The 26,750-nt window shown below is 37.2% G+C and overlaps 1 protein-coding gene and 1 pseudogene across 3 annotated transcripts in view; both read left to right on the top strand.

Moving 5' to 3' along the window:
• The window catches only part of MACROD2 (mono-ADP ribosylhydrolase 2), a 2,100,238-nt gene that overhangs the window by 113,899 nt on the left and 1,959,589 nt on the right, over window positions 1-26,750 (top strand). The gene's annotated exons all lie outside the window — the stretch shown is intronic.
• On the top strand, window positions 15,645-20,553 carry LOC108580849 (annotated as a pseudogene).

The raw sequence follows: 26,750 nt of genomic DNA, 5'->3' as shown, positions 1-26,750 counted from the left end.
AACGATGTCTACAATGAAAACTACAAAATGTTGATGCCAGAAATTAAAGATAACACACACACAAAATGGAAATATTCCATGTTCATGGATTGGAAGAATCAATAGTGTTAAAATATCCATACTACCCAAAGCAATCTACAGATTCAATGCAATCCCTATCAAAGTACCAATGGCATTCTTTACAGAAATAGAAAAATCAATCCAAAAATGTATGTGGAACCACAAAAGACCAATAACTATGCTGAACAACAGGAGCAAAAACTGGAGGAATCGCTTTACCTGACTTAAATTATACTGCAGAGTTATAGTAACCAAAACAGCATGGTGCTGGCATAAAAACAGACACATAGACTAATGGAACAGAGAGTCCAGAAACAAATCCATACACCTACAGTGAATTCATTTTCAACAAAGTTGCCAAGAACATACATTGGGGAAAAGACAATCTCTTCAAAAATTGATGCTGGGAAAAACTGGATATCCATATGCTGAAGAATGAAACTAGACCTATATCTCATCATATACAAAAGTCAAACCAAAATGGATTAAAGACTTAAATCTAACTATGAAACTAGTACAAGAAAACATTGGGGAAACTCTCCAGGATATTGGTCTGGGCAAAATTTTCCTGAGTAATACTTCACAAGCACAGGCAACCAAAGCAAACATGTACAAATATGGGATCATATCAAGTTAAAAAGCTTCTGCACAGTGAATGAAACAACAAAGTGAAGAGACAACCCACAGCATGGGTGAAAATATTTGCAAACTACTCATCTAACAAGGGATTAATAACCAGAATATATAAGGAGCTCAAACAACTTCATAGGAAAAAAATCGAATAATCTCACTAAAAATGGGCCAAAGATGTGAATAGACATTTCTCAAAAGAACATATACGAATGTCAAACGGGCATATGAAAAGGTGTTCAGCATCACTGATCATCAGAGAAATGCACATCAAAACTACAATAAGATATCATCTCACCCCAGTTAAAATGACTTATATTTGGCTGGGCGTGGTGGCTCATGCCTGTAATGCCAGCACTTTGGGAGGCTGAGAAGGGCAGATCACGAGGTCAGGAGATGGAGACCATTCTGGCTAACACAGTGAAACCCTGTCTCTACTGAAAATGCAAAAAAAATTAGCCGGGCGTAGTGGCTGGCGCCTGTAGTCCCAGCTACTTGGGAGGCTGAGGCAGGAGAATGGCGTGAACCTGGGAGGCGGAGCTTGCAGTGAGCAGAGATCGTGCCACTGCACTCCAGGCTGGGCGAGTGAGCGAGACTCCGTTAAAAAAAAAAATGGCTTATATCCAAAAGACAGGCAATAACAAATGCTGGAGAGGATGTGAAGAAAAGGGAGCCTTTGTGCACTGTTGATGGGAATGTAAGCTAGTGCAATCACTGTGGAACAGTTTAGTTCCTCAAAAAACTAAAAATAGAGCTACCATCATCCAGCAATCCCACTGTTGGGTATATAACTGAAAGAAAGGAAATCGGTATATTGAAGAGATATCTGCACACCCATGTTTGTTGCAGCACTGTTCACAATAGCTAAGATTTGGAAGCAGCCTAAGTGCCCATCAGGAGATGAATGGATAAAGAAAATATGGTAGGTACATATACACAATAGAGTACTGTTCAGCCATGAGAAAGAATGAGATCCAGTCATTTGTAACAACATGGATGGAACTGGAAATCATATCAAATGAAATAAGTCAGGGACAGAAAGACAAACTTCACATATTCTCACTTACTTGTGGGAGCTAAAAAAATCAAAACAATTGAATTCATGGAGATAGAGAGTAGAAGGATGGCTACTAGAGGCTGAGAAGGGTAGTGGGGGATTGGAGGGTAAGTGGGGATAGTTAATGGGCACAAAAAATACTTAAAAAGAATGAACAAGGGCTAGTTTTGATAGCATAACAAAGTGACTATAGTCAATAATTTAGTGGCACATTTTAAAATAAGTGTAATTTGATTTTTTGTAACACAAAGGATAAATGCTTGAGGGGATGGATACCCCATTTTCTATGATGTGATTATTACACATTGCATTCCTGCATTAACATATTTCACGTACTCCATAAATGTATACATCTACTATGTACCCACAAAAATTAAAAAATAAAAACATTAACATTGAAAAATTTTTGATGTATACTTTTGTTAATTTTAGTTGAAAGAAATGTATGCTTTATTTGTTACATATACAGGTCAACTTAGTTTCTAAATATTATTTTTTACTTTTTTATTTGTGACTTTTAGGCAGCTGCTACCTTGTAGATTCTTAAAAAACTGGATGGTATTCATTCTCTCCTATTGTCTTAATATAATTGCACACATTTGGCCATGTTTTGACTTAATCTTTCTAGAAAAATGACACTGATTATTGAATTCCAATTTTGTTGTTGTTGTTGTTGAGACGGAGTCTCACTCTGTTGTCCAGGCTGGAGTACAGTGGCGCAATCTTGGCTCACTGCAAGCTCTGCCTCTCGGGGTTCACGCCATTCTCCTGCCTCAGCCTCCCGAGTAGCTGGGACTACAGGTGCCAGCCACCATGCTCAGCTAATTTTTAAAATATTTTTAGTGGAGATGGGGTTTCACCATGTTGGCGAGGATGGTCTTGATCTCCCGACCTTGTGATCCACTCTTCTCGGCCTCCCAAAGTGCTGGGATTACAGGCGTGAGCCACCGTGCCCAGCCTCCAATCTTTAATTTCCATAAAAATTAAGCGCCAGAAAGAGTAGTGAAGTAAAATAGCTTATCAGTAGATAATAGACATCCTTATATTTTCATGAAATATAAATCTATACAACTTTAGGAGTTTCAGAGGAACTTACTGATTTATTAAGTTTGCGTTTGGGTGAATAGTTCTTTTATGATGTGAGTTCTGTATCTTTAAAAAGGAGACTTGATTAAGAACAATATTCTTATTTGTAGCCCAAATTTGGTGTATTTTGAATGATAGTGTTTATTAAACTTGGTGTTGTGTAAAGGAAGATTTGGCCATTTTGATAAGGAAAGGTTGAGAATTATTTTTCAACATTTTTCTCTAGTTTGCCTTTTTAGTTATAGAAGCACCCCATATTTGCTTTAGAATAAGAACAGAAATAAATATTTTATTTTTACATACTGTTAGTACAAAGGCAGCAGCTTTTTCACTACTCATTTTAATTTTGTAACTTTGAAGCAAATTTATGGCATGAAATTTCCCCAGTTTCTTTTGACCTTGAGGTGCAGTATGATTTGCTTTGTTAAGTTTTAATTTTATGACACATCACATTTCTGTCATGCCTAAAATTAAACTTCAGGTTAGATGTATATTTTTCTACATTGGGATTATGAACAGAATAAATTATCAGAGAATTATGTTTAAATGAATATATAAGTATAGGAATGTATAGGCTTACCTACATCTCTCTACATAAATAGCTTGTTAGTGTGCAATCAGTCACTGGAGTTGCCATGAACTTGGAGCTTAATGAACAGGTGGAGAAAGAGGATGAATCCCAGTTCAAAATGGATCTGACAGCTTATCAGGCAATTTCACTGATCGCTAATCCAGTTCGTTTGGCAACTTAATTTATCACACAGTTAGAATTCTCATCCCGTGGGTTTCCAGGTGGAAATTAATTCTGAAACATGTCCAATACCACTGGGTTGAAGAGACCTGCTTAAGCTTTGTGAGGAAATTTAGAAATAAATTATTTTAAATGCATAAGCCAGGTTTCTCTATGATTCCCTTTGTGTTTATCCAATTCCTTCTTAAAATATTTGGATTCTGCTAGCATTTGATGGTGTGTTCATGGAGGTGAACTAAGGTTTATTTATTCATTAAGATTTATAAATTAAATGGAGAAATTGTTAATCCTAATTCATTAGTGAAATAACTACTATAATAGATAATCCTGTGAATATAATTCTATCTTTAGGTATAGAAAAATCACTGATCTCGGACATGTTTTAAGCATTTCGTAGCAACACATAATGAATAGAAGAAATTATTTCCTTAAAGCTCACAAATGTATGTCTTCTGAGTACTTACAAATTCTCTAATTAGTCTGATTTACAGCTCATTATCTTATGTAAAAGAACTAAAGCAATTTCCTTGACAATAAGGACAAAATGCAACCTGCCTCTCACAGCTCACACTCTGACTCTGGAATTCCCAAGGATGAGTCTAATTAAATGGGCTTGGCTTAGGACCTGGCTGTAGCTTAAAATAACTTCAAAACCAGAAACACATTTTCTCCACTTTTTAAAGACTTGATTTATAGTGCATAGAAAGTTAAATTGAATATTGATCCTTGAAAAGCAAATGTGTCCTGCAGAAAATGACAACAAAAGAATACAATAAAAGATCACAGAGTGATTGATTGTCCAAAGTCTATAGATAGTAGCCTCCCCCTTTTATGTCATCTTCTTTAGGCATCTGTAGCTCTGAGAGGGTGACAGGGATGAAGTGTTAGAGGAGGATTAGTTGCACCTTGACATGAACTGTTATATTTTATAGGAAGATTGAGGAAGGTGGTAACAAATCATTTCTAAGAAGGAATTTTGAGAAACGAGGAATGGGGCACAAGATCAATAAGACCTATGATATAACTGCAGGAAGAGACACCAGGGAATTTCTTATAATTTCTCAAACTCTGAAGCATCTTCAAAAAGAATTTAAGTCAGTGAAAAATAATTGAGATGACAGAAAACTACAAACTGGCATAACAGTGTCATTGATTGGATATGTCAGGAAAATTGTGCCTATCATTCTTATGACCAGGCTTATTAAAGTAATATCTTCATAATCTAGAGGGGCTCAGTGTTGGATCATCCTGGCATCCTTCTCAGATCCCCTCTCTGAGTCCTTGGCATTTTTCCCTGGAACATATTGCAGACCTACAACCTTGTCATTTCAGAAACTGTCCTTTCATTTTTACCTTTAAAGGGAAATGGTCACTGTCTCCAGTACTAGCCCTTGGGAATCAAGCCAAAAGAAAAAAAATGGCAGGGCATTGTTTGATTTTCTCCTTTCCTGCTAGAGCAATGGTTGCATCAAAGGTTTGCTGGGTATCGGAATCACCCAGAGGGAGATAATGATGATGATAAAGCACAATGGATCAATTTGGGGTTTTCCTCTGTTTGTGTTTTTCCTATTACCATCACTGTCACTGTGATGATGATAATAGTAATAGGAAAAATATATAAAACAAAATGGGGATAACCCTAAATAGACCCAATGTGCTTTATAATGTTTCTGGTTTACTAAACTATTTGCTACTCCTCAGTATTTAATAAAGTGTCCCATGTACTATGCAAATAGCAGATAGTAAAACCCCTACTATGCCATTTAGTGAAATGTGAGGATCCTGTATAAAAAATCCTCAAGCTAGACTTATGTTGGATGAAGAAGACAGTGAGAAATCTTGTCTTTTTAGGTTAGGCTTTCTTGTTTTTCCCTTGTTTAACTTTTGTTTCTTTCAATGGCTTGCAGCTTGGAAGAGACACTTTTTGATCTAAAAACTATTTTGGTTGCTGAGAGAGGCAGTGTGTGTTTACCAATTAGAAGTTCATACTGCTTTTAATTCTGCTTCCAATAGTTTCAAGACTTTAAGAGTGAAATTGAGATTTGTGTATTTTTTCTATATTGGCTACATAAATAAATGGCCATAAATGGTAAAACCTGAGAATAAAGGAAGACCAAAAAAAAAAAAAAAGCAAAATAAAATAAGACAGAAATACACAAATTATAGTGATTCTAATTTTCCTTATGAAACTTGACATTCAGTAAGTAAACTTTGGTTGGAATTATTGGACATTCAGACATTATCCTTCACGTAAGAAAAAGGCTCCCCATCAGTAAGCCGAGATATTAGATCTGTGAATATACTGAGCCATCTGTGGAGACATTGATCAGATTGCCCTGCATTGTGATAGAACTGATGTAATTTGAGAATCAGATGGGGCTGATTCATGAATCTTGGAAAGACAATTACTTGACAGCAATGATAGATTTTGACCCTGTTGTAATTGGTATACTTGAGGTAGGAAGCAATTCTATTCATTCTGTCAAACGGAGGCCTCCACTCATAAAGTGAACTATTATTTAGAGGATCTTATCTTCTTGGCTATTATTAAAATGCAATTTTTGTCTAATCAGCTATTATTAAAATGCATTTACCAAATAATATATTCCTCTCACTACAGTGATTTAACAGAACAAAAGCTTTCTGAGGGCAGAGACTGTGTTATCCATTTATGTATCTCCAGTGCTCTTTATCATATCTGGCCCATTGTTAGTACTCAAGAAGTGTTTGCGGAATTAATGAATGGTTGAGTAAGTTGCTTCCTATAATCAAGACTTTTAGTTAGAATGGTGGTAAATAGATTTAGACGTAGAGGTTTTCTACTTTGTATCGACGGGGCTGTCCTAACTGGTGGATTTATTTATTTTTTAATGCAAATTTTTTCTTTTTATTTAAAATTTCTTTGGAAGCACAGATGATATTATAAACATAATAATGTAAATAAAGTAAGAAGAAATAAATTACCGATTACTCCACCTTCAAGCACACTGTGTTGATTTTTTCCTGTTCGTCTCTATGAATTTATATACTTTTTTGTTTGCATTTTTATGACTTAGAACCCAGATCTGATGTGGTATACTGAGTTTTCTACTTAATATTAACATTTTTAATGTAGTATTTAGGCCGGGCACGGTGACTCACGCCTGTAATCCCAGCACTTTGGGAGGCCGAGGCAGTTGGATCACAAGGTCAAGAGCTCCAGACCATCCTGGGCAATATGGTGAAACCCCATATCTACTAAAAATATAAAAATTAGCCAGGTGTGGTGTCATGCACTTGTAGTCCCAGCTACTTGGGAGGCTGAGGCAGGAGAATCACTTGAACCCGGTAGGCGGAGGTTGCAGTGAGCCAAGATCATGCCACTGCACTCCAGCCTGGCGACAGAGCAAGACTCTGTCTCAAAAAAAAAATAATATTACAGCATATAATTTTACATGGCTACATAGTATATTCTTTACTTCCTATCCTCCCCAACAATATTCTATTTCCCTATCTGCTTTATCTTTCTAGTGAATTCCTACTCAGCTTTCAAGGTCCCATTTAACTTTGCAACAATCCTCCAATTTCTGTTGACTCTTATGATCCTAGTACTTTATGTACAATGACTATAGAACTTTTGATACTTTAACTCTTTTCTTTTTATGAAAATTATGAGAAATAAGGTACATCAGAGCATAGATTACACAACTGTGTGTCCTGATGCCTAACTCAGTGATGGTCATGTAGTTGGCACTCAACAAATACTTGCAGATAACGTTCTAAGGTCTGGGAATAGAGGGATGAATGAGATATGGTTTCTGGATTTTATGCTCAAAGTATATTGGTAGGCAGGTAGGCAGATAGGCAGATACCATGTAGAAACTGACCTTCTAGAGTTGTTTATATGGTGCTAGGAAAACTGAGAGGAGGCCAGTATATTCACAGCATAGTTTTTTCTTTTTAGCAATCTTTTTTCCTATATTTTCAGGAATGGTATGGGTAGGCTAAGGAGTTCTCACATTTTCATGACTCTTCATTTCCTTTGGAAATTATTTTCCAAAAGATTCCATTTCCTCAGGTTTGCTTTTCTCATGCCTTTTTGCCCATGTCACTTTCTCTTTTTTATTTGGTATCTTGAAATATATTTTTGGAACATATTATATAATCTCCCTATATAATTGCAGCAGGCAAAATTCTAAGATGTTCTTCAAGATTCTCCATACTTCCCCCACCAGGATACAGGCCCTGAGTAATCCCTGGGGCTGTAAATTTGATGGATTTTACTTCCATGAGTAGGTAATATTATATAGCACATTTAAGAAAGGAAGATTATCAGGATGGGTCTGACTCATCATCGTCATGGTTATGACTACATTAATCCTTTGAAAGCACAGTTTTCTCTGTACTTCTGGTCTATGAAAATGCGAGCTAATAAATGAATATTGTTTTAAGCTCTCGAGTTTGTGGCAATTTGTTATACAGCAATAAAGGTGAATATAATAGTATATTAACCATTTGTGGTATTGGCTACATATATATTTTTTAGTTTATCTTGTTATAAGTTTTGTTTGTACAAAACTTGGCTTCCTCATATAATTGCATCTACTGAACTTTTTTCTTTATGTTATGTTTTCTAGTATTTCTTCAAAGTTTAGAAGGCATTAAACAGGGTAGTGTTGGTAGGACTCACAGAGGATTTGAGTCTGAGTGTCAAACAATTAATTTGATTAGACTCTGCCACTGGCATTCTTTCTGCATAATAATTTATAACCTTTCAACCTGAACATTGACTTTCTCCATTGCTATTTAGCTGAGGAGAAATACAAATTCTCCTTTGGAAAAGTTTGGGGATTTCTAGAGCATTAAACCATTCTTTTTGATGATTGAAAGGAACTTTTAAATCTAATATTTCAACACTAATGAGGATCTCACAATGGAAGGCAGCTCCCCAGAACTATGCTGTTAGCCCTTTCCTTCACCATAATACTTGGCAAGACAACTTATACAGATTTTCATTTTTATTCTACCCTTCTTCCAAATTCTCTGGATGGCCTAGCCTATATTGCCTGTTGTTTTCAGTGTTGTTCTGATCTCAAATGGGCTTCCACAAGTGGCTGGAAGGTATTAGTATTCATATTTCTTCCATTAGTTCAGTATTGAACTCAAAAGCATGGTTATAAATGACAACTTTAATCACCATTTTTTTTTTTTTTAAGACAGAGTCTCACTCTCTCACCCAGATTGGAGTGTAATGGCGTGATCTCAGCTCACTGCCACCTCTGCCTCCCAGGTTCAAGCAATTCTCCTGCCTCAGCCTCCTGAGTAGCTGGGACTACAGGCTCCCGCCACCACGCTCAGCTAATTTTTGTATTTTTTTTAGTAGAGATGGGATTTCCATGTTGGCCAGGCTGGTCTCGAACTCCTGACCTCAAGTGATCCATCTGCCTCAGCCACCCAAAGTGCTGGGATTACAGGCATGAGCCACCGCGCCTGGCCAAATGACTGTGATTTTTTTTTTTTTTTTTTGAGATACAGTTCACTCTTGTTACCTGGGCTGGAGTGCAACGATGCAATCTTGGCTCACTGCAACCTCTGCCTCCAGAGTTCAAGTGATTCTCTTGCCGCAGCCTCCCAAGTAGCTGGGATTACAGGTGCCTGCCACCACACCTGGCTAATTTTTTATATTTTTAGTAAAGATGGGGTTTCACCCCGTTGGCCAGGCTGGTGTCGAACTCCTGACCTTCAAGTGATCCACCCCTCTCAGCCTCCCAAAGTGCTGGGATTATAGGCTTGAGCCATCACGCCTGGCCATGACTGTGATTGTTAACACCCATCCACATTATTGGTCACTGTTGGTGCTTCAAGTGTTTCTGTAACATTCCTGGATTGACACTAAAAAAAAATCCTAAACAAGAGAATCGTTACTATTATGGATACATTTGTTCTTTCAACTTACAAATATTAAGGACCTAGCTAGCTCTACAGGCCTCGCCATTTTTTGCCTTTTCCATTTGACACTTATATGTCAAATAGCCTGTGCTAAGAAAATCCTTAATGCTACAAAGGAAAATAAATGTACTTATATTTCTTGCCTGACTTAACAGGTATATTAGGCAAAAGCTAGTAATTATGCTGAATTTAAGACAGTATGTTTGATCTAATATCCAGAATTCACAAGGAACTTAAACAAATTTACAAGAAAAAAAAAAAAAACAAAAAACGAACAACCCCATCTACGCAAAGGATATGAACAGACACTTCTCAAAAGAGGACATTTAAGGCCAGGCTTGGTGGCTCACGCCTGTAATCCCAGCAGTTTGGGAGTCTGAGGTGGGTGGATCACTTGAGGTCCGGAGTTCAAGACCAGCCTGGACAACATGGTGAAACCCCTTCTGTACTAAAAAAAAATAATAAAAAAAAAAAAATACAAAAAATTAGCCGGGTGTGGTGGTGGGCAACTGTAATCCCTGCTACTCAGGAGGTTGAGACAGGAGAATTGCTTGAACCCAGGAGGCAAAGGTTGCAGTGAGCCGAGATCGTGCCACTGCACTCCAGTCTAGGTGACAAGAGTGAGACTCTGTCTCAAAAAAAAAAAAAAAAAGACATTTATGTGGGCAAAAAACACACAATAAAAAACTCAACATCACTGATCATCAGAGAAATGCACATCATAACCACAATGAGATACCATCTCACACCAGGCAGAATGGTGATTATTAAAAAGTCAGGAAACAAAAGATGCTGGCAAGGCTGTGGAGAAAAGGAACACTTTTATGCTTTTGGTGGGAATGTAAATTGGTTCAACCACTGTAGAAGACAGTATAGTTATTCCTCAAGGATCTAGAACCAGAAATACCATTTGACCCAGCAGTCCCATTACTGGGTATGTAACCAAAGGAATATAAATCATTCTATAAAGACACATGCACGTGTATGTTTATTACAGCACTATTTACAATAGCAAAGACATGGAACCAACCCAAATGACCATCAGTGATAGACTAGATAAAGAAAATGTGATATATATACACCATGGAATACTATGCAGCCATAAAAAGGAATGAGGTCATGTTTTTTTCCGGGACATGGATGAATCTGAAAGGATTCATCCTTAGCAAACTAGCACAGGAACAGAAAACCAAACACCACATGTTCTCACTCATAATGAGTTGAATAGTGAGAACACATGGACACTAAGAGGGGAACAACACACACCAGGGCCTGTTGTGGGTGGGGGGTGAGGGGAGGGAACTTAGAGGACGGGTCAATAGCTGCGACAAACCACCATTGCACACGTATACCTATGTAACAAACCTGCTTATTCTGCATATGTACCGTTTCTTTAGAAGGGAAAAAAGTATTTTTATTTTTATAATGTAAATGTGTGGTAATTTGTTTAAATCTGATATTGTTTCTATTAGCTTAAGCATTGAGACAAAAATTGGAAGCATGGAAATGAGAAAACTAGTTTAACGATTCTGTCAGGGGTGCACAGTCATTGTGTATAGATTAGGAGGTAGAAAGTGATACTGTCTTATGATTTTAAAGTTTGAAAGGAACTGAAAGATAATCCAGGCCAAATGCTTCATGTCATAGACGGGGAAACCAAGCCCTAGAGAGAGGAAGTAACGTACCTAAGGATGTGCTGGCCCTATGTGGCAGAACCATGAGTAGGACCCTATTTCCTGTTAATCACTTCTTTTCCTTTCCTTGATTTGGGTTGCTTTGTTACTGGTACTTAATAATTCAGTAGAAACTTGACATGTACTTCATGATATTAGATTGATATTGTAGGTTGAACTCTGGAGGGGTTTTAGGACTCCTTGTCTTTCTGTGGTATTGAAACAATATGGTTTCTATTAAAATATTCAGTGAACCTTCTATCTTTTGAAGTATTTAGTTAGATGAAATGTGGATAGTAACCAAAAACTCTATAAGTAGTATTATACTTTGGTCTGATTGAATTTCTGAGCAGTTTTGTGTTATTCTTGTTGAGTATTTTTGGTTTGTTGGTTTAAAAAAGGAAACAGTTCTGCAGATGTGTTTTTTTTTCTAGTAACCTCTGACTGCTTTTCTATTGATCTCCTTTTTACTTGAAATGATAAAACTAAAAGAAGCTTTCTTATGTCTTTTAACAAAATATTGATCTTTTATTGGTATGAAAACATCTTAGTTGCTAAATTGCTTTATTAATTTTATACCTCTTTTATATTGAAAGTCTGTAATTGTTTGGTGTAAGAGTTACCTCAGTTACTGCTTATTTTAAAGTTGATTTTCCTTTTAATTTAGAGACATAAATGAATAATTTTTCCCCTTTAATTTCTTCCTGCTATATAAAAGACATTAAAACATTTTTAGGCTATCAATAATATTACATAGGTCTTCTTGGATAATACAGTCCTATGTTGTTGGTGAAGGTTCTAAACCTGCTAGTCTTGCCTAGTTTCAGATATTGTTTGGTAAAATAACATAACTATATTATGCATGCAACTACTCCAACACATATGGAATTCAGGAAGCTTGGATTTGGATCGTCTCTCTTTTAGTTACTATCTGTGGCAAGTCACTTAGCTCCTCTCAGAATCTCTGTTTCCTCATCTTTTACGTGGAGACAATAAGATTTTTAGAGTCATTGTAAGGACTAAGTAAAATAAAGCATGCATCCCTGGCACATTGTCAATGCTCATAAATAGTAGCTGTAAAAATACTGCACCTAGGGTAAACTATAGAACAGTATATTTATTCTGAAACATTCCTGTTAGCTATTATTTAATTCACCCACCTTACTTTCCTCATCAGTTAATCTGTAACCCTTTTCTCCTTATATAAAAGACCTGGGATTATTTCATTGAGGGAGGTCAATGAGAAGATTCTCAAGGAGGATCCAATTAAAGGGTATCTATTTTCCCCATGATAAGATCACTAATTCCTTCTCAAGGGGGTATCAGAACGAATATTTGAAAATTACCTTCCAGCAAACTCTTTCTCTGCTTCTGTGAATAGTACATATTTGGATAGGAGACAATAAACAGGTGAACAGTATCTTGTGCAGAAGTTCTGAACAACTATAGAATGCTTCCATCTGTTCACTTTTCAGTTTTGTCACCTTGACTTTCCCATCTTAGACTCCTGGAGTTGTTAGGTGCACCCCTCTTATCCACACAGTGTCTGTGTCTATCTATCTGGTCCATAAAACTCCTTTCCAGTGTGTGAGAAATACATGCGTTATACAGGATTACAGACAGTGGCGTCTTCTTCCACATTGCAGTTTAACTCAGGCCTGGCACCAAACTAGTGTTTTTTGATGAGATTGTTATCAAGCAAGAGGATGAGGCTAGTTCTGTAGTATGGTACCAAAGAGAAATTGGCCTGTTTCATGGACAAATGCGGAGAATAGGGTACATAATTTTAGTACTTGAAGCATAGCCATGAGTGTAATCTGATTGTCAGAAAGTATTCAATTCTTAACCTATGGCCCTTATTTTAACCAAACATAGTCTGAATGTTACAAAACTTTAAATTATTTATACAAATAAAGTCACATTATTATTGATTAATTGAAGCTCCTATTTTTGTCCCTGATAAATCATATGGGACCTTTAGTTATATCTCCAATGTGCACTCTCTCTATATTTCTGGACATATCAACAAACTCTTTCTCAGCTGCTGTGTGTCATTGGTCATACTCTTTCTCTCCTACCGAAATGCTCCTTATTGAAGGAGCCTCACCTTCATCAGCACTGCAGCATCCATGGTAAAGATGTAGGGAAGATAACTAAGACCCCAGCTCCGTGCTTCACCTGGTTGCCTAGGCCCTTTGAAGAAATCTCACAGTGTGGCATATCGTTAGTCTCCCTTGGACAAGAAAATATCAAGTCCTGCCTCCCTAGATACCAGCCTACCTAATGAAGCCTTCTAAAATAGTGGGCTTTAGAAAATCAAATCTCATATCTGAAGGTAGAGGTAATCATCATTGTTCCAGAATGGTGGCATTTCTGGCCCTTGAGTGCACTGTAAAGGCTGATGAATGTCAGTGGTTTCCGGCAGATTTAATGCTTAGGCAAGGGAAGGAAGGGAGGAATCAAGGAAGAATAGGAAATAGTGAAGAGAGTAAGTAAGGAGTGGGGAAATAAAAATATGTCTGTGATCAGCAGTGGTAAAATTCCCCTGAAATTTGTTAGAGATACAACTTAGTAGTTGCCTGAAGATGCTTACCTTTCCCTAGTGGTATTTAAAATCTCTCTGTCCTGCCACTTGCATTTTAGTTCGTTCTTTCTTCTTTCATGTATGTTTAATTTTTGAAAATAAATGGAGATTTATGGTAGTATCAGTGGTATTTTTTCCATTTTTTTCTCTTGAACCATGTTTTCTTTGCTCCAAAAAGCAAATGGCAGTCTTCAAAGGACGATTTATTTTCTATTTGTATAAATTGAGTATAAGCTGCATCCAATTCCTAGTGCATGCGTAAAATTCTTTTTGAGGAAATGTGACCAATATATACCATTTTATTGAATGTTTCTTGAAATTGGTGTCAAGCTGTTTTTTATTTCATTTCTTTTGGGATGCCTAATTGAATTGAAACTTCATTATTTCATTCCATGGCTTAGGCCACCTTTAGAGGGAATATACCATGTGAGCTCCTACGTACCCATTAAGACCAGATATCCACTAGGGACTTAATGGGCTAATGTGTTCCTCTTTCACCTCCCATGTCCTAAATTTAGCATTAGCTAAATTGACTAATTAAAGTAACTCTAGCCTTATCCCTCTTCCTAGTGGATATTGATTTATTTAAAAATTTCATCACAGAACTTTGTACAATTGTTAGGCACTTCTTACATGATCCTGAAACTGAAATGTCAGATGTGTGTAGAGTATTATAACCTAACTGACCATAATGAGATACCAGGATGGCTATGACAAAAATAAAGGAGGTGGTGAGAGTGGAATAAAAAGTGTTGGAGAGGATGCTGAGAAATTGGAACACTCAGACATGGCTGGTAGGAATGTAAAATAGTGGAGCCCCTATAGAAAACATTTTGGGGATTCCTCAAAAAGTTAAATATAAACTTAACCATGGAATGACCCAGCCATTTCACTCCTAGGTATGATGCCCAAGATAATTAAAAACATATGTTTTCAAAAGAACTTTGACATGAATGTCCATAGCAGCATTTTTTTCTCATAGCCCAAAAGTGGAAACAACCCAAATGTTCATCTGCTGATGAATGGATACACAAAATGTGGTCTATCCACACAATGAAATATTATTGAGCTATAGAAGGGAATGAAATACTAAGATATGCTACAATGTGGATGAATCTCAAAAACATTGTTCTGAGTGAAAGAAGCCAGACACAAAAGGTTACATATTGTAGGCTTTCATTTATATGAACGACCCAGAATAGATAATGGAGGCAGAAAGCAGTATGGGAGTAGCCAGGGGATGACAAAGCAGGGGATGGGGAGTGACTGTTTAATGGATATGAGATTTAATGGATCTGAGATGAAATGTCTTGAAACTAGATAAAGGTGGTGGTTGCACAACATTTTGAATGTTCTATATACAACTAGATTTCACTTACACATTCAAAAGGTTAACTTTATGTTAAGTAAGTTTTACCACAGTAAAAAATAAGCAAACTCACAGAATTTAGAGTGAAATTCTAAAATCTTGACAGCCACTTTCTTCCTTCATTTTTGGGGGGCTAATCTTGTATAATTTCAGGCTTAGGCTACCTTTGTTGGGGTAAGATCACTTTTTTTTTTGTTTGTTTGTTTTTTTTTTTTTTGAGACGGAGTCTCGCTCTGTCGCCCAGGCTGGAGTGCAGTGGCCAGATCTCCGCTCACTGCAAGCTCCGCCTCCCGGGTTCGCGCAATTCTCCTGCCTCAGCCTCCCGAGCAGCTGGGACTACAGGCGCCCGCCACCTCGCCCGGCTTATTTTTTTGTATTTTTAGTAGAGACGGGGTTTCACCGTGTTAGCCAGGATGGTCTCGATCTCCTGACCTCGTGATCCACCCGTCTCGGCCTCCCAAAGTGCTGGGATTACAGGCTTGAGCCACCGCGCCCGGCCGTAAGATCACTTTTAAAATTCATAATGCTTTCTTTCTAAAACAAAAAGTTCAGTAAAGATAAACCAAAAGAAGAAAAATTAGAGTTACCATAATTGTACCACTTAGAACAATTCTTAATATTTTTGTATGTGTATTTCCTGTGGTTTTTCCAGTGTGTAATACATGTACACACACTCTATACATGCATGTACATATTTATGAAATAGGGTCATTTTGCATATAGTGTTTACAACACACTTTTATCATTTAATGATGCATTAGAAAATAGTTTGGTCTATTTTCTATAGTTTCACAAGTACACAGCATAACACTTTTTAAATATATCTTCAGAAAAAAAAACTAGCAGCAAAATAGGGTAAAGATCATGTTTCATTTGTCTTTGAATCCCTGGAGTTGTTCAAAAGAAATAGCCACTTTATTGGATTGGGTTGCACTGGATTGGATTTGATTGAATTAAACTAGAATAACTTCTAGAAAGCAATGAAGAACTTCTGAAATATTCAGCATCTTGTTTTGTTATCATACTCTCTTGGCTACATTTTAGTTGGTGACTTGATATACCCTTTTTTCCCCTCAGGATGTCGGGATTATAGAAGCCTGAGTGTTACATGAAGTGAATGTACCCATGTATTCTGTTTTAGTTTACTATAGCTGCTACAACAAAATACCACAGACGGGGTGACTTAAAAACGAAACTTTATTTTTCTCACAGTTCTGAAGGGTGGCAGTCCAAGATCAGATCAGCAGGTTTAGTTTCTCCTGAGGTCTTTCTCCTTGGCTTGCAGATGGCTGCTCTCTTGCTATGGCATCACGTGTGCTTTTCTCTGTGCGTGCGCTTCCCTGGTGTCTCTGTATGTTCTCATCTCTACTTCTTGTAAGGACACCAGTCAAATTGGATCAGGGCCCACCCTAACGGCGTCATTTTAACTTAATTACATCTTTAAAAGCCCTATACAAATATAAACACATTCTAAGGTAATGGGGGTTAGGGATTCAACATATGAATTTTGGGGGTACATGTAGGCATACCTCATTTATTGTGCTTTGCTTTACTGTGTTCCATATTGTGGGTGTGTGTTTGTTAATTTTTTAAAACAAATTGATGGTTTGTGGTAACCCCGTGCTGAGCACATCTGTTGGCACTGTGTTTTCCAATGGCGTAGGCACTTTGTGTCTCCATGTCAAATTTTGGTAATTGTAATATTTAAAAGTTTTCATTAAAAATTTATAAAATTTTTAATTATTATGGGCACATAATAGTTGCGTATATTTCTTTTTCATTATTATTATATCTGTTATGGTGACCTGGGACAAGTGGTCTTTGATGTTACCATTGTAACTGTTTTGGAGTACCACCAACCACACCCAGAGAAGACAGTGAACTTAATCTGTAAATGTGTGTGTTCTGACTGCTCCATCAACTGGCTGATCCCCCATCTCTTTCCCTGTCCTCCGGCCTGCTTATTATCTGAGACACAACGGTATTGAAATTAGGCCAATTAATAACCCTGCAGTGGCCTCTAAGTGTTCAAGTGAAAGGAAGAGTCACATGTCTCTCACTTTCAATCAAAAGCTGGAAATGATTAAACATAGTGAGGAAGACATGTTAAAAGGCAAGAGGCCGAAAATGAGGCCTCTTGCGCCAGTTGGCAGAGTTATGAATGCAAATGAAAAGTTCCTGGAGGAAATGAAAAGTGCTACTCCTAGAGAACACATGAATAATAAGGAAGTGAAACAGCCTTGTTGCTGATAAACAGAACATTTTATTGGTCTGGATAGATGATAAAATCAGCCACAATGTTCCCTTATGCCATAGCCTCATTGTAAGGCCCTAACTCTCTTCAATACTGTGAAGGCCAAGAGAGGTGAGGAAACCATAAAAAAAGTTTGGGCCATGGTATGCAGGTAGCTGTCCCTACCTGCTTCTTGCTGAGGCTGCCTCAGAACCCCTGTCCACTGCTTCATGATTTTCTGTTGTCTCTTGGCAAAAATGGCAAGTAATTATGCTGTTCTGAAGAGGCTGGAGCAGAAGGATGCAGAGGTGGATCAAATCATTGAATATTTTAAGCAGCAAGTTGCTCTACTTAAGGAAAAAGCCATTTTGTAGGCAAATTTGAGGGAAGAGAAGAAACTTTGAGTAGGACCTGCCAAAGTGAAGGAGGAAATTGAATGGAAACAAGAGCTAATTCAGGCAGAAATTCAAAACAGAATGAAGCAAATACCATTTCCATCTGGTACTCCGCTGCACGCTAATTATGTGGTTTCTGAAAATGTGATACAATCTACACCAGTAACAACCATATCTTCTGGTATCAAAGAACACATAAAAAGAGGAGCAGGAGAAGAAAAGAAAGCAAAAGAGAAAAATGAAAAGAAAGGAGAGAAGGAGGAAAAATAGGAAGCACCAATAGCAGGAAGCACCAACTCTAAGCCAATAAATGTTTCCCATCTAGATCTTTGAATTGGTTGCATCAAAACTATCAGAAAATATCCTGATGCAGATTCTTTGTATGTAGAAGATGTAGTTGTTGGGGAAATATCCCAAGAACAATTGTCAGTGGTCTGGAGAATCATGTTCCTCTTGAACAGATGCAAAATCAGATGGTGATTTTACTCTGTAACCTGAAACCTACAAAGATGAGCGGAGTATTATCTCAAGCAGTGGTCATGTGTGCTTGCTCACCAGAGAAAATTGAAATCTTGGCCCCTCCTAATAGAGACAGAATTACTTTTGATGCTTTCCCTGGAGAGCCCAACAAGGAAACAAATCCTAAGAAGATTCTGGGAGCAGATCCCACCTCATATTTATACTATGATGAGTGTGTGGCTGCATACAAATGAGCTCCCTTTGAGATGAAAGGGAAGGGAGTGTGTAGGGTTCAAACTATGAACAACAGTGGAATAAAATAAAACAAAATGCCTTCATTATTGAAATACATTGGAGAAAACCTTATAAAAAGGAATATATTTGCCACTTGTACCAAAAACAAACAAACAAACAAAAAACAGGAAAGTTTGAGGCTACCAGAGTTTGGTTTATGAGGTTTAAGAAAAGAAGCTATGTCCGTAACATAAAAGTGCAAGGTGAAGCTGCAAGTGCTGATGTAGAAGCTGAAGCAAGTTATCCAGAAGACTAGCTAAGATAATTGATGAAGGTGGTTACAATAAACAACAGATTTTCACAGTGTACATGAAACAGCCTTTTACTAGAAGATGATACCATTTAAGACTTTAATAGCTAGAGAGACGAAGTTGATGCTTGGCTCAAAGTGTCAAAGGACAGAATGACACTCTTGGTAGGGATTAATGCAGCTGGTGACTTTAAGTTGAAGCCAGTGCTCATTCAACATTTACAAAATCCTAGGGCCCTTAATATTAATGCTGAATCTACTCTGCCTGTGCTCTATAAGCAGAATCACAACACCTGGATGACAGCATATCAGTTTGTGGCATGGCTTACTGAATATTTAAACCCATTTTTGAGACCTACTGCTCAGAAAAAAAGATTCCTTTCAAAATATTACTTTTCATTGACAATGCACCTAGTTACCCAACAATTGTAATGAAGATGTACAAAGAGCAGTCATGTTAACATAACATCTATTCTTCAGCCCATGCACCAAGGAATAATTTCAACTTTTAAGTTTTATTATCTAAGAAATGTATTTTATAAGGCTATAATTGCCATAGATAGTGTTTCCTTTGATGGATATGGACAAAGTAATTGGAAAGCTTCTAGAGAAAGGAGTAACCATTCTAGATGCCATTAAGAACATTTGTAATTCATGGAAGGAGGTCACAATATTAACATGAACAGAAATCTGGAAGAAGTTGATTCTAACCCTTGTGGATGACTTTGAGGTCCATTCAAGTTCAAGGCTTCAGTGGAGGAAGTCATAGCAGATATCATGGAAATAGCAAGAGTATTAGAATTAGAAGTGAAAGTCTGAAGATGAACTGAATTATTTCAATCTTGCAATAAAACTTGAACTGATGAGGTGTAGCTTCTTATGGATGAGTAAAGAAAGTAGTTTCTTGAGATGGAATCTAGTCCTGGTGAAGATGCTGTGAATATTGTTGAAATGACAACATAGGATTTGGAATATTACATAAACTTAGTTGATAAAGCAGAGCAGGGTTTGAGAGGATTGACTGCAAATTTGAAAGAAGTTCTACTCTGAGTAAAATGCTATTAAATAGCATGACATATTGTGGAGAAATCTTTCATGAAAAGAAGTGAATTGATGTTTTAAATTTCATTGCCTTATTTAAGAGATTACCACAGCAAACCAAACCTTTAGCAGCCACTATCTTGATCGGTCAGTAGCCATCAATATCAAGCCAAGACCTTCTATCCCCCCAAAAATTATGACTTGCTGAGGACTTAGGTGATTGTTAGCATGTTTTGGCAATGAAGTATTTTTAAAATTAAGTTATGTGCATTGTGTTTTTAGACATAATGTCATTGCACACTTAATAGACTACAATTTAGTGTAAACCTAATTTTATATGCACTGGGAAACCAAAAAATTTGTGTGACTCGCTTTATTGCAATATTTGTTTTATAAAAGTGGTCTGGAAGTGAACCTGCAGTATCTCTGAGGTATGCCTATAATTCGGTGTTCATAAAATATACCAAACTGAGAAAGACAATGTCATTGTGTCTACAAGAATCTTACCATGGGGACTCGGTTACAGTGGGTCATCCAAATCTACCAAGAGGTAGATTTTCTTACGTTTTTATGAATGGCTCTGAATAGCAGAGGAGAAAATTGATAAAAAATATGTGTGGCAAGAATAGTAGGAAAAATGTTGGACATTTTTTGTTCTTAAACTAAGAAAATATCTAGGCTGGGTGCGGTGGCTCCCACCTGTAATCCCAGCACTTTGGGAGGCCAAGACGGGTGAATCACCTGAGGTCAGGAGTTCAAGACAAGCCTGGCCAAGATGGTGAAACCCCGTCTCTACTAAAAATACAAAAATTAGCCCGGGTGGTGGCAGGTGCCTGTAATCCCAGCTACTTGGGAGACTGAGGCAGAGAATTGCTTGAACCCAGGAGGTGGAGGTTGCAGGGAGCCGAGATCATGCCATTGCACTCTAGCCTCAGCAACAGAGTGAGACTCCGTCTCAGAAAATAAAAAGAAAATATCTGCCGTTAGCATAGGAAAATTCGTTATAGCAGCATATTCCCACTATTTTAATGGCCTGAAGAGAAACAGCACTGTATTAGCAGTTCATAATTAACACATAAGCAGGGTTTGTTGATCAGTATTTTTGGGGAAAAAAGACTTCACATTTGGGATTTTTTGGTGCTAAATAGAAGACACTCCTTTCAAATAAGAGCAAATTAGGATAAATTTGTCATTTTTTGGAGATAAATTATGAACATTTTAGATTAGTAGAATCTTCCTAATGATGAATTTCATTTCAAGGACAAGTTTTGTTAAATTTTATCTTCAAGATCTGTAAATATAGAAACTTTGAAATAATTGTGTGTGTGTGTTTTGTTTTTTTTTTTTTGGAGACAAGGTCTTGCTCTGTTGCCCAAGATGGAGTGAAGTGGCTCAATCATAGCTTACTGCAGACTTGAACTTTTGAGTTCCAGTGCTCTTCCTGCCTCTCCCTCTTGAATAGTTGGAACTACTGGAACGTGCCACCACACCTGGCTAATTAAAAAAAAATTTTTAGTAGAGACAGAGTTGCCTGGGCTATGTTGCTCAGGTTATGGAAGAGTTTTTAAAAAGTGTTTTCATATTGGATAATGACTTCTTTAAAATGTATACTCTTCACTTGAGCAGGGGATAAAGAATTGTTTTCTGAAGTTTGGCTTGAGAAAACAACTGTTTGGCTTTTAAAATCCAAGTGGAAACTTGTTTCAAATGAAATGTTTTTATTTCTCTTATTTAAAACAAACATAGTTTATAGCCTTTATATATTAACAGTCAGTCAAATAGCAGAACCATCTACATTTATCCAAAGTAAGCTAGATTAGTTTGTGTGTATTTTCATGTAAGTCAAATAGGCATTTGCTTATGAGGAGTCATTTAAATGCAGCTTTACAAGAAGTGGTACAATTGTCTGCAACATTTCTTTCTCTCAAAATAATTTGGATGAAATAACATCAGAAGATGTCAATTTAAATGTTCCACTTGAAATCCAGTTAGTTTTTGATTATTCACACTAATGGAAGGGGAGTGTAGGCATGTAGACTCCCAAGAGACCTTTAATCCAAAAATGACTTTTTAGCATTTGAAGATATTTGGGTAATACATTTGGATAACGGTGTGCTTCATGTCCTTTGACTTTTTAAATTAAAAAAATTTTTTCAGAGACAGGGTCTTACTCTTGTCACTCAGGCTGGAATACAATGGCACTGTATAGCTTACTGCAGCCTTGAACTCTGGGGCTTAAGAGATTCTCCCACCGCAGCCTCCAGAGTAGCTAGGACTACAGGTGTGTGCCACCACACCTGGTTAATTAAAATTTACCTTTGTTGTTGAGAGAGGGTCTTGCTATGTTGTCTAGGTTGGTCTTGAACTACTGGGCTCAAGCAGTCCTCCTGCTTTGGCCTCCCAAAACACTGGGAATACAGGCATGAGCCACCATGCCTGACCCTTTTGACTTTATTGACAGCCTTTGAATTTTAAGTAAATACTGAAATATATTTAGCTGACTGGAATATATATAGGAGACTTTATACTTCTTTCTTTAGATCTTTGGATTTTCTTAAGAGAGCACTTTACAAGACCCTTTGTTTCTCAGATATACATATAAACAGCAACACATTTGAAAGATAAATTTCAACTCATGGTTAATGTTCTTTGCAGGGAATAACAAAATACATACTATTTACTTAGGGTTCTATTTGTATTTTACTTTCATAGTTAGAAATCTGTTTATTTTTCTTTCTCTTTGTTAGGGACAGGGTTTTACTCTGGCACCTATGCTGGAGTGGAGTGGCTTAATCATAGCTCACTTCAGCCTTGAACCCCCCCAGGCTCAAGTGATCTTTTCTCAGCCTCCTGAGTAGCTGGGACTACAAACACATGCCGCTCTGCGTGGCTAATTATTTTTATTTTTATTTGTAGAGTTGGGGTCTTGCTTTGCTGCCCAGGCTGGTCTTGAACTCCCGGCTCAAGTGATCCTCCTGCCTTGGTCTCCCAAAGTGTTGGGATTATAGGCATGAGCCACTGCACCTGGCCAGAAATTTAAGTAAAATGATTGTATTAGGGTTCTCCAGAGAAACGTAATATATGTGTGTGTGTGTGTGTGTGTGTGTGTGTGTGTGTGTGTGGAATTGGCTTACATGATCACATGATTATGGAGGCTGACTAGTTACAAGATCTGCAGTTGGCAAACTGAGGATGGTTGTTAGTCTTTTTGTTTCATCAAAAACATCAGTTGATTGGATGAGGCCCATCCCATTACCCTGAATAATGTTTGCCCAAATGTCTGGGCACCTTGTGGCCCAGTCAAGTTGATACATAAAATTAACCATCACAATGACCTACCTTAAAGTTCTTAGTTGTACATTTTGCATTTCTCATCAGGAACCTAGGCTAATTTACAATCTTTGATACTGATTTCAACCACAGTATAATGAGTTATCAATGACGACAAATCATGATCATTTCCAATACAAATATTAAGTTAACTCTGATTATTTATACATGTTATTTTTCCCACATTGTTCTAGACAGCGGGATACAGAGGTAAACCAGGTAAAGGTGCTCATCTCCTGTGACTTATATTCCAATGGGAGTGACAGATAATGCCCAATAAACAAATAAATGTATATTAAAATGTCAGGTAGTGATAAGCATAATGAAAAAATAAAACACAGTAAAGGGGTGCCATTTCAGATAGGTTGGTTAGGAAAAGTCCTGAATGAGTGACATTTGTACAAAGGTGAGAATAAAGTGACGGAACAACTTATGTATACCTTGATAAGCACATATTTAAGTAAAGCTTTTGGCATGGTTTAAGGTCTTTCTTTCTTATATCTCTATTTTGCATGCTGTGGTGCTACTCAGCTATCCCTTCTATGAAAGCATGTTGCTCCAACTTCTGGGAATACAATGGGCAGACACCCCATAGCTGTCAGCCCCTTCAGGGACTTTCCCAGCTGCAGGGAGCCAACTTGACTAAGGTAACCCTCCTTCCCAGGATGGCCCACAGTCAATGACTGACTGCTGTGGAAATATAGAGTCCTATCTATTTTGGCCCAGCTAGAGACAACTCTGAAGGGCCATTCTGGCTCCAGAGTTCCCTGCAGGGTCAGCCAAGACTGTTGGTAGATTTGGATCACAGTTTAACTTTTTCCTCTGTCCAAAACTGTTTCATTCCCCTCCCTTTTCATAGGTTTGGTCCCAAAGGTACTCCTTAATATACCTCCTGCTAATCTTGGTCTAGGGGTCTGCTTCCCAGAGAAACCACCATTTACTATGAAGTTTTGTGAACTTACAACTTATTTATGATCTTATCTCAATAATACTTGGCCGCTGGTTTTATGTCAGGCCATGGTCTGCTTCCTGACAGGATCTTACACGTTAATATGAACTTTTCTGACTCTAGCACTCTGAAAACTGACTTTATACCTACAGCACAATTTGGAAATTGCTAAAAAGGTTATGATTCCCCTAACCACTTTGATCTTATTATTTCACTGAGAGATATGTTGTTTTAGAAGCATTGGTTTATCTTCACTACCCTACAGGAGTCTAATATATTGTTTTATTTAACTAGAGTCTGGTCAACATTAACCTCTTTTTCATTTGTAAAGAGAATGATACGGCTGGGTGCAGTGGCTCACATCTGTAATCCCAGCACTTTGGGAGGCCGAGGCGGGCGAATCATGAGGTCAGGAGATCGAGACCATCCTGGCCAACATGGTGAAATCCTGTCTCTACTAAAAATACAAAAATTAGATGGGCATGGTGGCACATGCATGTAATCCCAGTTACTCAGGAGGCGGAGGCCGCAGAATCACTTGAACCAGGAAGTCAGAAGTTGCAGTGAGCCGAGATCGCGCTACTGCACTCCAGCCTGATGACAGAGCGAGATTCCATGTCCAAAAAAAAAAAAAAAAGAAAAAAGAATGATACAAATTCATATCAATGAATAGAGATTTTCAAATTATCTTCATGCTGCAAAAGGAGAGAAATCACTTTATAACTTATAGCCATGAAACTATTTCCATTAAATATTTAAGAAATGCAAAATTCTTGGTAATGGCAACAAAGTTAAACAATTTAATATGGGGGATTTTAAAAAAGCGATTATGTTTAATTATTTCAGGGTTTCATATAACTTTTGAAAAATTAATATATGATATAAATTCCCATTTACTGTGTAATTGGTATTATTTATGAAAGATCTTCATTCTTTCTGTATCAAGAAACATAGCGGTTAGATTTATAATCTATAAGCATCATCATGAATTCTTCTCCAACCTGATACCAAAGGTATTTTAAAAAATCTCCGTACCAATATCTGTCATGGACATAGATATGCACATTCTTTCCAAAATTTGAGTATATGAAATACAGAAATATATAACAGTGATCATAAATCATGATCTACTAGAGAATGTCCTAAGAATTGAAGACTGATTAAAATTCAAAAATCAGTGTCATTAGTCATATTATCAGGCTTAAAATTAAAAACCAGCCAGGTGCTATGTCACAGTGCTTTGGGAGGTTCAGATAGGAGAATCACTTGAGGCCAGGAATTGGAGACCAGCCTGGGCAACATAGGGAGACCCTATCTCAATGATTTTTTTTTTTAAATAAATTAGCTGGGCATAGTGGAACATGCACCTGTAGTCTCAGCTACTGGGGAGGCTGAGGTGGGAAGATCACTTGAGCCCAGGAGTTCAAGGTTGCAATGAGCTATGATTGCACCACTACACTCCAGCTTGGGTGACAGAGCAAAACTCTGTCTCTAGAAAAAGAAAAACCATATATTCCTTTCAGTAAATATAGGAAAACTGGTTGACAAAATTCACTATCTGCTCATGATAAAAACTCAGAAATCTAGTATGAGAAGGGAACTTAAGATTCCTACCATTGATGTGAATTTGTGTCATTCTCTTTATAAATGCAAATTAGAAGGGAACTTCCTTCTAATACTAGGGATATCTCTGAAAAACTTTCACTTAACATTATACTTGATGAAAAACTGAATGCTTTCTCCCTTAGATTGGAAACAAGGTAAGAATGTCTATGCTCACCATTTCAGTTCAACATTATGCTGGTCCTAGCCAATGTAAGAAAGGAAGAAAAATAAATAAAAGGCAGAATGGAAAGACATAAGTGAAATAGTCTTTATCTACAGATGACATGATCATCTATGTAGAAAATTCTAAGGATTATACAAAAATGCTGCTAGAACAAATAAGTGAGCTTAGCAAGGTCTCAGGATACAAAAGTCAATCCCATTTCTATATAATAGCAGCAGTCAGAAATTTCAATTTCCAAGTGTTATTTTATATAAAAATAAACTCAAAATGGATCATAGACTTAAATATAAGCACAAAAAATGTAAACGTTTTATAATAATTCATAGGGGAATAAAAAGCTGGAGTTGGCCGGGGGCGGTGGTTCGCGCCTGTAATCCTAGCACTTTGGGAAGCCGAGGCAGACCTAGATGTAAATTCCAGACTTGCACTTGAATCACATTCTTGCTACATATTATCTATACAATCTCTGTTAAATTATTTAGTTTTTCTTAGCCTCACTTTCTTACCTATAAAATGGAGCTAATATCTGCTAGGAAGTGTTAATGTAAGGCAATGGTTCTCCAAGTATGGTCCCTGGACCAGTAGCATAAGCACCACCTAGATGTTAGAAATGGAATTCAGACCCACTGCTTCAAAAACTCAGGGTGGGTCCCAGTAAATTGTGTTTTGCCTTTCAGGTGATTCTGATGCTCAAGTTTTAGAACCATTGATGTAAGGGTTGTGTGTATTGTATGCTGAGTTTCACAGTGTTTGCTATGTACTTAGGCACATAATTAATTTTAAAAACAAATGTCTACCCCAGCAAATCTATTCTCTTCCCTTACACTATTTATACCAGAAATGCTGTCCCCATTTTTGTAAACCTTAGCATT

The sequence above is a fragment of the Papio anubis genome, chromosome 16 (assembly GCF_008728515.1).
Source record: "Papio anubis isolate 15944 chromosome 16, Panubis1.0, whole genome shotgun sequence".
NCBI classification, from domain to species: Eukaryota; Metazoa; Chordata; class Mammalia; order Primates; family Cercopithecidae; genus Papio; species Papio anubis.
The sequence above is the reverse complement of the archived record's forward strand: the minus strand, read 5'-3'. Positions and strand labels throughout refer to the sequence as shown.